The 11615-nt window shown below is 36.9% G+C and overlaps 2 pseudogenes; both read right to left on the reverse strand.

Annotated features, from left to right (window-relative positions):
• Positions 1 to 613: 613 nt before the first annotated feature.
• LOC148209016 (uncharacterized) lies at positions 614 to 2556 on the reverse strand (annotated as a pseudogene).
• Positions 2557 to 3196: 640 nt separating this feature from the next.
• Positions 3197 to 9238, reverse strand: LOC148209017 (uncharacterized; annotated as a pseudogene).
• Between the last annotated feature and the right edge of the window lie 2377 nt (positions 9239 to 11615).

Here is an 11615-nt window from a genome sequence, read left to right on the forward strand (position 1 = left end):
AAGTATTTCTAATCTATCAAGTACTACACAGAAAGTAGTTTGAACCAAATACTTACATCAAATAAACACAACTAATGAATCCATAGGTACTACACAAATCATCCAACAAAAGATGCCCATTCTATTCGAACTTCGACGATTTCTTCTTGTTGATAGGCACTTTTTGTATTAAAGTACAAAAAAAGAAAAAAGAAAGATAATACTAATATAAGGACAAATCATATATAAACACATAAAGGTATATGATAATACGTACAAGTTCAGTTATAGAAGTATGAGGGTTCCACACTATTTCTCGTATATACTTTTGCAAATAGTACCCACACTCGATAGAACCTGGTTGTCGAGGACACTGCATATATAAAATTTGAAAAATAACAAAATTATGAGTTATACAAAGGATTTACTGTGACATTGTTATGAGTTATGCAAATTTACCTTCACAAGTTTCCAAATTCTAGTACTGCGAGATTTTTGAGTAGAATGTTTGGCTTGCCACATTTTCAATGATCTAAATAATTTGAAACATTAGAATAACATAATTATAAAAATTTCAACTATAAGAGTTCAAGGCACTTACGTATTTATGATTCCCTTATAATTTTCTTCAATCTTACTTCTTTGAGTAGAATGTTTCGCAGTATTGCATGATGTCGTCAACTCTTAAACTAATGATCTTCTATTCTTCCAAATATGTAATCACCAATATTGAATCCAATTACATCCTTGTGGTTCATCGTACATATGACATATTGATTTAGGAGTTTAATAGTCATATGGACATCAATATGTTTAGATGATTGTGTTATTGGCTTCGACGTTCGAGGAGAATGAACCTTTGACAAACAAAATTACAAACATTTAACAAATGAAAAATTAAAACCTCACTCAAGTTAGAACACGACATACCTTTTTCTCCTCATCTAAAATTACTAGTCTACGAGGCCATGCCACGAAGCTACCAATGGTTTGATTTAATGTCTCTATCTCACCCTTCACAGGAATTGGTAGTGTAGCATCTTCACCAATGACAATGTCTACCATGACTCTCACATTGTCCACACCTAATGGCACTCCATGAATTGTTGGACATTGAACGTCGTCATCAAATATTGTGCCTACTGCAACAATGTTTTCCACTGATCCAATAGCTAGGTGACACGATTTTCCCTTAGAAAATTTAAAAGAAAAATGCTAAGTGTCATGCGCAAAAAAACTAAGTGTCATGTCAAAAACAAGTAAGTGCCAGTAGTAAAAAACTACTGGTTCTTCATCCGAGATAAAAACTTTAGTCGGTGCATTGACAACTTCCTTCCCTTTCTCCTTTTTCTTTGAGACATTACTGACTTTTGTTGGGGATTTATTTGGTTGTGACCTTTGAGTCCTCAATTCGACTTGGTATTGAGGCTATAATCCCAGTTTCGACTTCCTTTTGGCAACATTGAAATATAGGGATGGTGAAACAAACTCACCTAATCCCTTCACACGACCTCTATGTTCAGGGGTGCCAATGCTTCAGTTAAAACATCTTCACCCTTGTGTATTGTAGCCAAGTCATCCGATCACAAATATTTATCATCATATTAACCACAAAATATCACACTTTCTAAATCTCATTGAAATAGAAAAACAAAAACATATAAACTTACAATTCGAGCAGCACATTCTTTCTTGGCAACATCAAAGTATTCGTTATTTTTTCCTTTTCGTGCTTCTTTCCATAGAGTTGCATGATTAGAAGGATCATCTGATAATTCCTATATGGGCATATGTATTATTAACTGGCACACATATTAATTATCGTAAGACACTTAATCTAAATAGTAACTTACTAATTCTTTTGAAAGATTTGCATATCCCTTGCGAGATATGTGATGATTGTACATGCATTTGGCCCTCCTTTCTCTCCGAGGGGTACTAAGTGTCTGGAAAATAGAAGATATTTGATTCAATCACTAAAATAGTTACACTATTTAAAAATATATTGATAGAATGTAGTTACCTCCCACTCTTCACTTAGTCTTGTATGAAAAAATGAAGCCCAATGTTCTTTATCAATATGAGAATATTTTTCAGGAGGAGTCTCCAAGTAAAATGGGTCGTCTTTGAACGGACGAATGTATTCTTTAGTTAACGTTGTCTTGAAGGTTCGAAACTTCTTTTATGCGGATTGAAAAATATTGTGTTTGGACCTAGGGTCCACCACAAATGACATCTGTGTAATGAGAATCACAAAATAATTACAAATTAAATTATAAACTAGAAAAGTTTATTACTTTAATAAAAATTCTAAACTTCTTACCTTTACACAATCGAAAATTTTATCTTTAAGTTCTTGCGGAACTTCTTTCCAATTATTGTAAATGATTGGAATTTGTTGTCGAACACAAACTCCAATAAAGCTTTGCATTTTAAATTCATTATCGCCAACTAGTTGACCTATGTCATTATATTAGAGTTTCTTATGTGAGCCAATTCACGCATGGTTGTTGGGCCTCGACGGGCAACTTTTCTGACCTCAACTTCATTGTCACTACTGCTATTAGAATCACCCATTTAAAAGCTCTACAACCAAAACAGAAAACATACAATTAATATATTAACTCATAAAAACATAGTAAAATAAATCACTAAATGACATACCGATGTTTAATGTACTATTATTAATCCATGTACCCTCACAATCATTTCTAACATACGTAGATGACGTTTCATCGCTTTCATGAAATATCTCGATATTTGGCATGCTAGGTAAAACTCCATAACCACAATCTTCAACATTATCTCCTATTTCATATTCGTAGAAATCATCTTTAACTATTCGTTGTGGAGATGTTAAAACCACCGACCAACGAGGATTAACAGGATCTCTCATAAAGAACACTTGCTTTGCTTGACAGGCTAAGATAAATGAGTTTGATTTATGTCCAATACGATTTAGGCCCATGGTAGTAAAACCAAGTTCATCTATTTTAAGTCCATTCTTATTTTCAACCCAATCATATTTGAATAAGATAACTGTCAAATGATGATAGTCAAGCTACCAGATTTCTTGTATTACACCATAAAATATCATATCTGAAATGATAGGACTCTTGTCTTTAGCACTGGAAACTTGCATTGTATTAGCCATTATACTAACTCCACTATTTTGAACCTTCTATCATCAAGTCTTTTTGTGTGATAATAACAACCATTAACCACGTAACCACAATAGGTGGCTACATCTGGACGAGGCCCATGAGCAATCCATCTTAAAGAATGTTATGGAGTTATTCGGCACCGCGAGAGCAAGTGCAACCTAAGATTCAATTTCAAATAAGTAACTGACATTTAAGTATACCTTAAATTGTATGGTTAGAGATTAAGATTACCCGTTCTCGCAACCAACTACTAAATGTGCGATTATGCTAATCTTGATGCCACTTATTATTTTTAGACTTACTTGGATTAAGCTTAGACAAAACATCAATGTGTTGCCCGTTGCAAATATAACATATGTCAATGACAAAGTTATGATCTAGATGATCACTTAATTAGAAAGTTATGAAATAGAATGAAATTTGCATACCCTACGTATGAAAGCACGTCATTTACATTTTGAAGGACATAAAGGTGAGCTTGATCTAGTTGATCCTTACTTGGTCTGCTATATGAAGCAACAGACAATGGTCTATCAATGTTTGAATTCTCTTTCTCATCGATGACCTTAACCCAATTGAATCAATTCCATATAGATATTCAAAACAAAACTCTACAGCCTCTTCGACAATATAACATTCTCCAATGCATCCCTCCGACCGAGTTCTATTTCTTACATAACTCTTCATTACTTTCATATATCGTTCAAAAGGATACATCCACCTCAAATACACAGGTCCACAAAATTCCACCTCTCTTACAAGATGCACCACAAGGTGTACCATTATTGTGAAGAATCCCTGTGGAAAATACTTTTCTAACAAACATAAACTGACGACTATATTTTCTTGCAAGCCTTTTAACTTAGACGAATCAATTGTTTTGCTACATATAGCATTGAAGAAGAAGCATAGTCGAATAATGACATATCTAACATATTTCGGTAAAATACCACGAATGGCCACCGGTAACAATTGTTGCATAAGAACGTGATGGTCATGTGACTTGACGTTATTAAGTTTCACTTCTTCTAGCGACACTAGAGACTGTATGTTAGATGAATAACCTTCAGGTACTTTAGTTTCTAATAGTGTCTTACACTAATTCAATTTCTCCAACTGTGATAATGTATAACATGCTGGAGGTAAGAATATCATTTTCTCTCCCACTTAAAGGGTCAGATCTGATCTAATATTCAATTCGACCAAATCTAGACGAGCTTGTAATCCATCCTTTGATTTTCCTGGAATATCAAGTAATGTGCAAATAAGATTTGAGCACACATTCTTTTCAATGTGCATCACATTTAAACAATGCCGCACATGAAGATGGTTCCAGTACTCCAACTAAAAAAAAATAGACTTCTTCTTCTAATAACTATTTGAAAGATCTCCATCATTTTTTTCCTTTTTTCCTTCCTTTTTTCCATTCTTACCAAATGAATATTGGAGTCCACTTGTTTTTGCAAGACTTTCTGCTCCACTTAATGGTTCAGGAGCGAATCCCAATTCTTGTTTACCATTAAATACTTTCTTCTGCTTCCTATATGGCTGATTACGAGGTAAAAATTTTCTGTGCCCAAGATACGCCATCTTCCTCCCTTTTGGCAAATACATGGATGAAGTTTTCTCCCCACAAATTGGAAAATGCGTGATATCCTTTTACCGCACAACCACCTAAATTCCCATACCCAGGAAAATCATTAATAGTCCACAGTAAAATAGCTTTGAGTGTGAAACACCGTTCTTGATATGCATCAAAACTGTAACGCCTCAGGAGTTTCACCATTTCCAAACAGGGACCGTTACTAAGCCTACCTAAAATTTTCGCATAAACAAGAGAATTTTCCTCACAACAACACTAAGCAATAAAACTACCACGCTTCTACTGCGCTACTCTGATTTCCCACACTCACGAGAGCTTGAACAATTAGAACAACAACACTAAAGTTTTAAGAGAAACTCAATCCTATACAGATAAACCATTTAATACCGACTTCACATTAACCAAACCCTTCAAGGAAACCTTACTAACTATAAACCATCCACTAAATGAAAATTAACATCTGGAATGGGAATGAAGCAAAAGCTAACTCAAGTACAATCAACTTAAACAAATGTATTCATAAATATCCTAAATAGATTACAATCCCGTAGTTCAAGAGGCTAACAAAATTAATGCTCTAAAAGAATAATGAATCGGCAACCTTACAACATCCTTTAGACAATAAAACTAAACAAAACCAGCCACTACCAACTCAACTACAACATTAAATGGCCACAACTATCCTAACTAAAAGAAATTAATTGTACACAGCATAGCTAATGGTCCTTCCGATCAAGCCTCCTCCTCGCCATCACCGTCCCAACAGCTAGCTCGATACCTGCAAACTGGAGGGGAAAAGAGGGATGAGTACAACCACAATACTCAGTAAGCAACCCTTATCTGCATGGTCACACACAAACAACATGCTTATCAAGGAACAACGTGTCATGCTTATTAAAGGATCAACACACACATTATGCTCAACCAAATCATGAAACATTCACAGTCATGCTTTTCATCACATCATGCATTCAAACATAGACACATTCTATAAAATTCAGTGACAACCACAATCAGGGACACATTAACTTCCAGTACTAACCTCTAGTCTCCCTAACGTTCAAGTACCTCTACGTTTATCACAGCTACTCTAGCCTTTCACAGTTAACTCCTTCGACCAGAGTCGGCCCCTGACCATTTATACCCAGAGGCCCGACACTGCTCCATCGGCCCTCGACCATTTATACCCGAGGCCCCGATGACTTCACCATCTATTGGCCCTTGACCATTTATACTCAAGGCCTTGAACTCTGCATCGACCCTCGACCATTTATACCCGAGGCCTCGATGTCTTACAATCTATTGGCCCTTGACCATTTATACCCAAGGCCCCAATAGTTCTCCTTTCGAAAGACTCCTCGCATCGACCCCCGACCATTTATACCCGAGGCCTCGATACCCAATTAGTGATGTATCAGCCCTCGACCATTTATACCCGAGGCCCTGACACTCACCCATTCACTTCATAACTTTCATAACTCCACATAACATTTCTAGGCTCCAACCAAGATTTTAGTACTACTTCTCTAATAACAGCAATCACCACAACGCCCATCCCGACACAACCACTAGTATGATTTCAATGCATCACAGATCTCAAAAACACAAAGTTTGACAGCAACCAACCTGATCACAACATAGAGCACACAAAAACTTCAACAAATAACCCTATGGCATGCTTCACATAACATACATTTCACATAGCGGTTCAGAAAACTTTTAAGAACACGCCCAACACAATTCATCCAAACATTTAATATCCAACATTCGAAGAAATCATCCAACATCAGTATTCAATAAGCATTGCTAGACATAAATAAACACATCAGACACGCCAAACATCTTATGCAAAATTCAGACAACAACATCTCCACAATAAGTCCACTTTAACGAGCATTCCATGCAACATACATCATTCCACATCAGATCTCAGCAGCTCAACAATACAAAATTTCCACTATTATCACCGACGGACATGCAACACTAACCAGACATACAAAACAACATAAACAAGAGTTACACTACACAACCACGTATCAGAACCAATATTAAGCATCATAAAGAGCACATCGGCAACCAAATAACAAACATCAACGCATGCACCCGCCCCCGTGCTACTTACTTTTCATTACTTGATAGGCCACCAATTTCAATCTTTCAAATGCATCGACAAGCCATTCACACTTCTAATCAAAACACAATTATCCAGCATGATCTTCATCGTACAAAACAAGAAAATAATCCCATAGCTTCCAACTAAGCAAACATAAACTAAATAACATAAAACTATCACGTGCATTTTCAATCCCAAGACATGCTTTCAAACATCAAAGCTTGATCACTTCTAACCATACCGAGCAGCAACTTTCAAAGCACATCCAATAATCATGACACGAGATATTTTACTAATATGTAAAAGGAAAGGAACAAAAGAAACAACAAGGATGCAACCCAACAATAACAACTAGAAGTTCTCAAATGATGCCCAACGAACTCCTAAATACATGAGATATTCATGTATAGCAAAGTTAAGCACGAAACCATCTCAATAACACCTGTTAACTTACATATTAATAAATAATAAACACACCGAAAGCACCACACAATTCATACATATTCAATCAACAAACATCCCCCAAGTAAGAACTACTTACAACAACGTTCTAATACGCTACCAAATTCGCCGAAGGGTTCCTAAATCCAAAAGCAAACAAAACTTGATTGGAAATCATGTTAGAAACACTTAGTTTGCTTCGAATGTAAATTTAGATGACCCGTTACCTACTATCTCACCGTAAAACCTCTTGGGTTTGAAATGGGTAGACGCCGAGGAGGCTTGAGCTGCCGAAACCAGGTTCTAGAAGCTTCGAGCTTGCTGGTTTGACACCGAAAAGTAATGGGTAACTTAAAGCTAGCTTCGAACAAGGATGGGTATCACGAATCGAGCTCCAATTTGGTATGGGTAAATGCCAAAATGCGTCGGAATACTTTTGCTCGCTTCGGAATCACAAAACGGGTCACCGAAGCGTTGATTCACGTGCTGGTTGTGGGTTCGTGGAGCGTGCCGGTCGGTCGTGGAGGGTCGTCGGAGAGCACCGCGCCGTGGGTCGTGCGACTGTGGAGGAGACGTCACACTGCTGCAAATTCGTAGGGGAAACGCCGCACAGCCGTGGAATGGCGCCGGAATCGCGATTCAACACCGCTGCTCGTGATGCACCGCCAATCGACGCCGGAGTTGCTGTCTGCTCGAGCCGCCGACGAGGGAAAACGCCACTGTTGCACGTCGCACGTTGCACGGAGAGTCACCGAAGAGCTGCACGGAGTTGGACCGCCGCCGTGTTCAGCTTCGCCGGAGAAGAAATCCCACGGTCCGGCGGCTGATTTGGGGAAGAAGAGGAAGAAGAAATCGGGGGGGGGGGGGGGGCGGCTACAAGGAAGAGGGAGGAAGAAGAGGGAAAGAGAGGGCCAACTAGGGTTTTCTTTTGTTTATTTTATTTATTTTGCATTTAAACCAAAAAGCCCAAAATCCTAATTTCCAACTCTAATGGAAAGCCCATGGGCTAGAGGAAACTAGAATTCTATTTTCAAATAGTTCTAACGGCCCAAAACAAGAAACCCGAAATAAAATAGCTAACTTAAACTCTAATAGCCAAGAATAATAATTCAAAGAAGAGTAGAATTTACGAAGGAAAATCCTGAAACTCGTGAAATTAGAATTTAACTAAAAATCTCCTACACAGGTCGAGAACTTAAATTATCTTAATCCAAAGAAATTAAACTTAATTCTAATTTAGCCAAAAATTAGAATTTCAAAGTTAGAAAATCCAAGAATTAAAGTTTTCAACTTAGGGAAAAAATCCAAAGATACTATTTATCTCTTAAAATAAACGAGCCAGAGAATGCGGGGCATTACAAAAACATTCAACTCCATCATTCCAAAGCTTCTTCAAATTATCAACTAATGGAGCTAAATAAACATCTATGTCATTTCCTGGTTGTTTTGGGACCAGATATTAATGCAGTCAACATCAGAAATTTTCGCTTCATGCACAACCACGGGGGTAGATTGTACGTCACCAACATAACTCGCCAACAACTATATTTACTATTTTGTTCACCATGTGGATTGACCTCATCTGTTGAAAGAGCAAGACGAAGGTTTCTAGGCTCTAGACCAAACTCTGGCCACAATTTGTGTACTTCTTTCCACGAAATTGAGTCTGCTGGATGTCGTATATATCCATCACTTACTCTTGTTTTGGCATGCCAAGTCAACAAACTCGATATTTCTTTGCTTCAAAACATTCGTTCAAATCTTGGAATTGGAAGAAGTACCACATGACTTTGGTTGAAACATTTTTCATTGCTTCCTTTGAATCTTTACGAAGCTTCCATCTTGATGTTCCGCAAATGGGGCATTCATCTGCATCGAGAGTTCTTTTCTAAACAAGCAACAATCCTTGCGACAAGCATGAATCTTCTCATACTTCATCCCAAGAGTACACAAAGTTTTTTTTTGCTTGATACATAGAATTTGGAATTTCATTAAGACTTGGTAACACATCACGAACTAATGCCAACAACTCAGTAAAACTTCTATCGCTCCATCCAAATTTCACTTTAAAATTATATAACTTCAACAATGCAAATATTTTGGAGAAGTTCATACAATTTGATATAATGGTTTCTCCGCATCACCTAGTAGCTCCTCGAAAATTTGTGGATTATCGTCAAAGTAATCATATGCAGCCTCAAACATCCCTATTGTGTCATCAAAATCGTCATCCTCAACTTCTTCTTGTGCACTAGTAGACATACTTTCGATGTTTCTCTTAATCGGTATTGATTCACCATGCAAAATCCATGTGTTATAGCTTTGATCAATACCATAAACAAATAAATGATCTCTTACTACATTCACATTTTGAGACTTTGCATTTACACACTTTAAACATAGGAAACAAATGACATTTGATCTTTTTGAATGTCGCAATCCATTTTCAATGAACATCTCAACCCCTAAACTATACTCGATTGACATTCTATTTTTTGTCATCCACGATTTATCCATAATTAAATTTATGAATGTTTGATCTACAAAAAAAAACAACAACAACAATGGTTAAGCTTGTGTACTTTGTCGGGTTCTTAAGAAGTAAAATATGAATGATTAAGAAATAAATGGTTATTCTACTTGTCGGGTTTTTTCTTATTATGTTGTGTTCTATTGTTTTGCTTTTTTTCACAGACAAAAAACATTTCCACAAGCTTGCCTACGGTTGCTTCATAGTCACCTCTGTGGTAAATGTATACACAATCATAAAGAAAGTATTCCAACCCTCCCATAAAAATGATTCGTAGAACTGATACCCCTTCTCCTTTACAACTTCAATATGCAAAAATCATTTTCGCATTCAAACATCATAATTATTTCCTTAAAAAATTTATGCTCTTTCCATATAAAAAAAATACAAAGTTGGATCTTCTTCTGAGAAATCCTTGAGAAACCATGGAAGAGATGAAAAGATAAGAGACTGAGAGCTTGAGAAACTGAGAGCAAAAGAAAAGGAGAAGTGATGAAAAGAAAAGAAAAGAAAAAAAGTATAAAATCTGATGAGACAAGGTTCAACAAAAAAATGAGAGCTTCAAAACAGCAGCCATGGAAGGCAAAACAAAGCCCAGTTTCGCAAAACGCCGCAAGAATCTAATTTTTTTTCTTCTTCTTGTACTTTTCAAGAATCGAGGAGCAACAAAATTTGTAGAACTCAAAAGGCAAAGAGAAGAGAAATTGTTTTACATATATATATTACACAAACTCAGATGTGGAGCAAATTTCAATTACCCACTACACAAACTCAAACTTAGAGTAGAAACTTAAACTCATCGTGCAATAGAGATGAAAAAGAGCCAAATTGATAAATAACCCAAACTCAAACCAGAAGAAAATTACTGATCAAACTAGAAGAAGATGAAAACGAGCGACTATGAGGGAAGATGAAAGGAACCTTCGATATTGTCGTCGCCGCTGTGTATTCGCTCCCTGACACCGAATCGAAGCTCACCGCTGCTAATTGTCGCTCTCTGCCGTCGGAAATTGCTCCTCACCATTGGGTCTCGCTCGCGCCTCCTGTATATGGTCGTTTGCTCCCCTTCCCACGGCAATGGAGCAAGGTTCCCGCCGGTTTCACGAGAGGGTAGAGAGGGTTTGCGCGGCAAAGGGAGCTGGGGAGGCAAAAAAATTTCGGGTGTAAAAATTTTGGGTGAAATTTTTAATTTATGGTTAAAATTGGGCACTTTTCATGGTGGGCCTGGCCCGCCATTAAAACAAAAGATACAACGGCGGGCTAGGCCCGACATGGATACTTAAAAAAAATTAAAATTAAAATTGGGCGTGTTTTTTAGCATGTCCGACATGATTGCCTCCGTGTTTTTCTTGTGCAACATAGTTTCCTCCGCTTTTTTTTTGTCCGACATTAAAAGTAAGATTTGTTGGAGTGAATACTTTCCAAAAGTGACTTAAGAACTTAACATCCCTATCACTAACAATAGCTCAGGGAATGCCATGTAATTTAACCACTTCTTTGAAAAATAGATCCGCAATTTGTTTGGCATCATTAGATTTTAGACAAGGAATGAAATGTGCCATCTTGCTAAATCTATCTACTACCACAAAAATACTATCCTTCCCTCTCTTTGACCTTGGTAGCCCTAGGACAAAATCTATATGTTTGATCGAATGGCAACACTAGAGGGGGGGTGAATAGGGTTGCTTACAACATTTTGAAAACTAAAAATAAATTTAAAGTAATGAACAATTATGCAACCAATAAAAGTAGATTAACAAGAAGAGGAAACATTGAACAAAATAT

Source organism: Momordica charantia, assembly GCF_013281855.1.
Source record: "Momordica charantia cultivar OHB3-1 chromosome 9 unlocalized genomic scaffold, Mcharantia_2.0 BLBB01000009.1, whole genome shotgun sequence".
Classification (NCBI taxonomy): domain Eukaryota; kingdom Viridiplantae; phylum Streptophyta; class Magnoliopsida; order Cucurbitales; family Cucurbitaceae; genus Momordica; species Momordica charantia.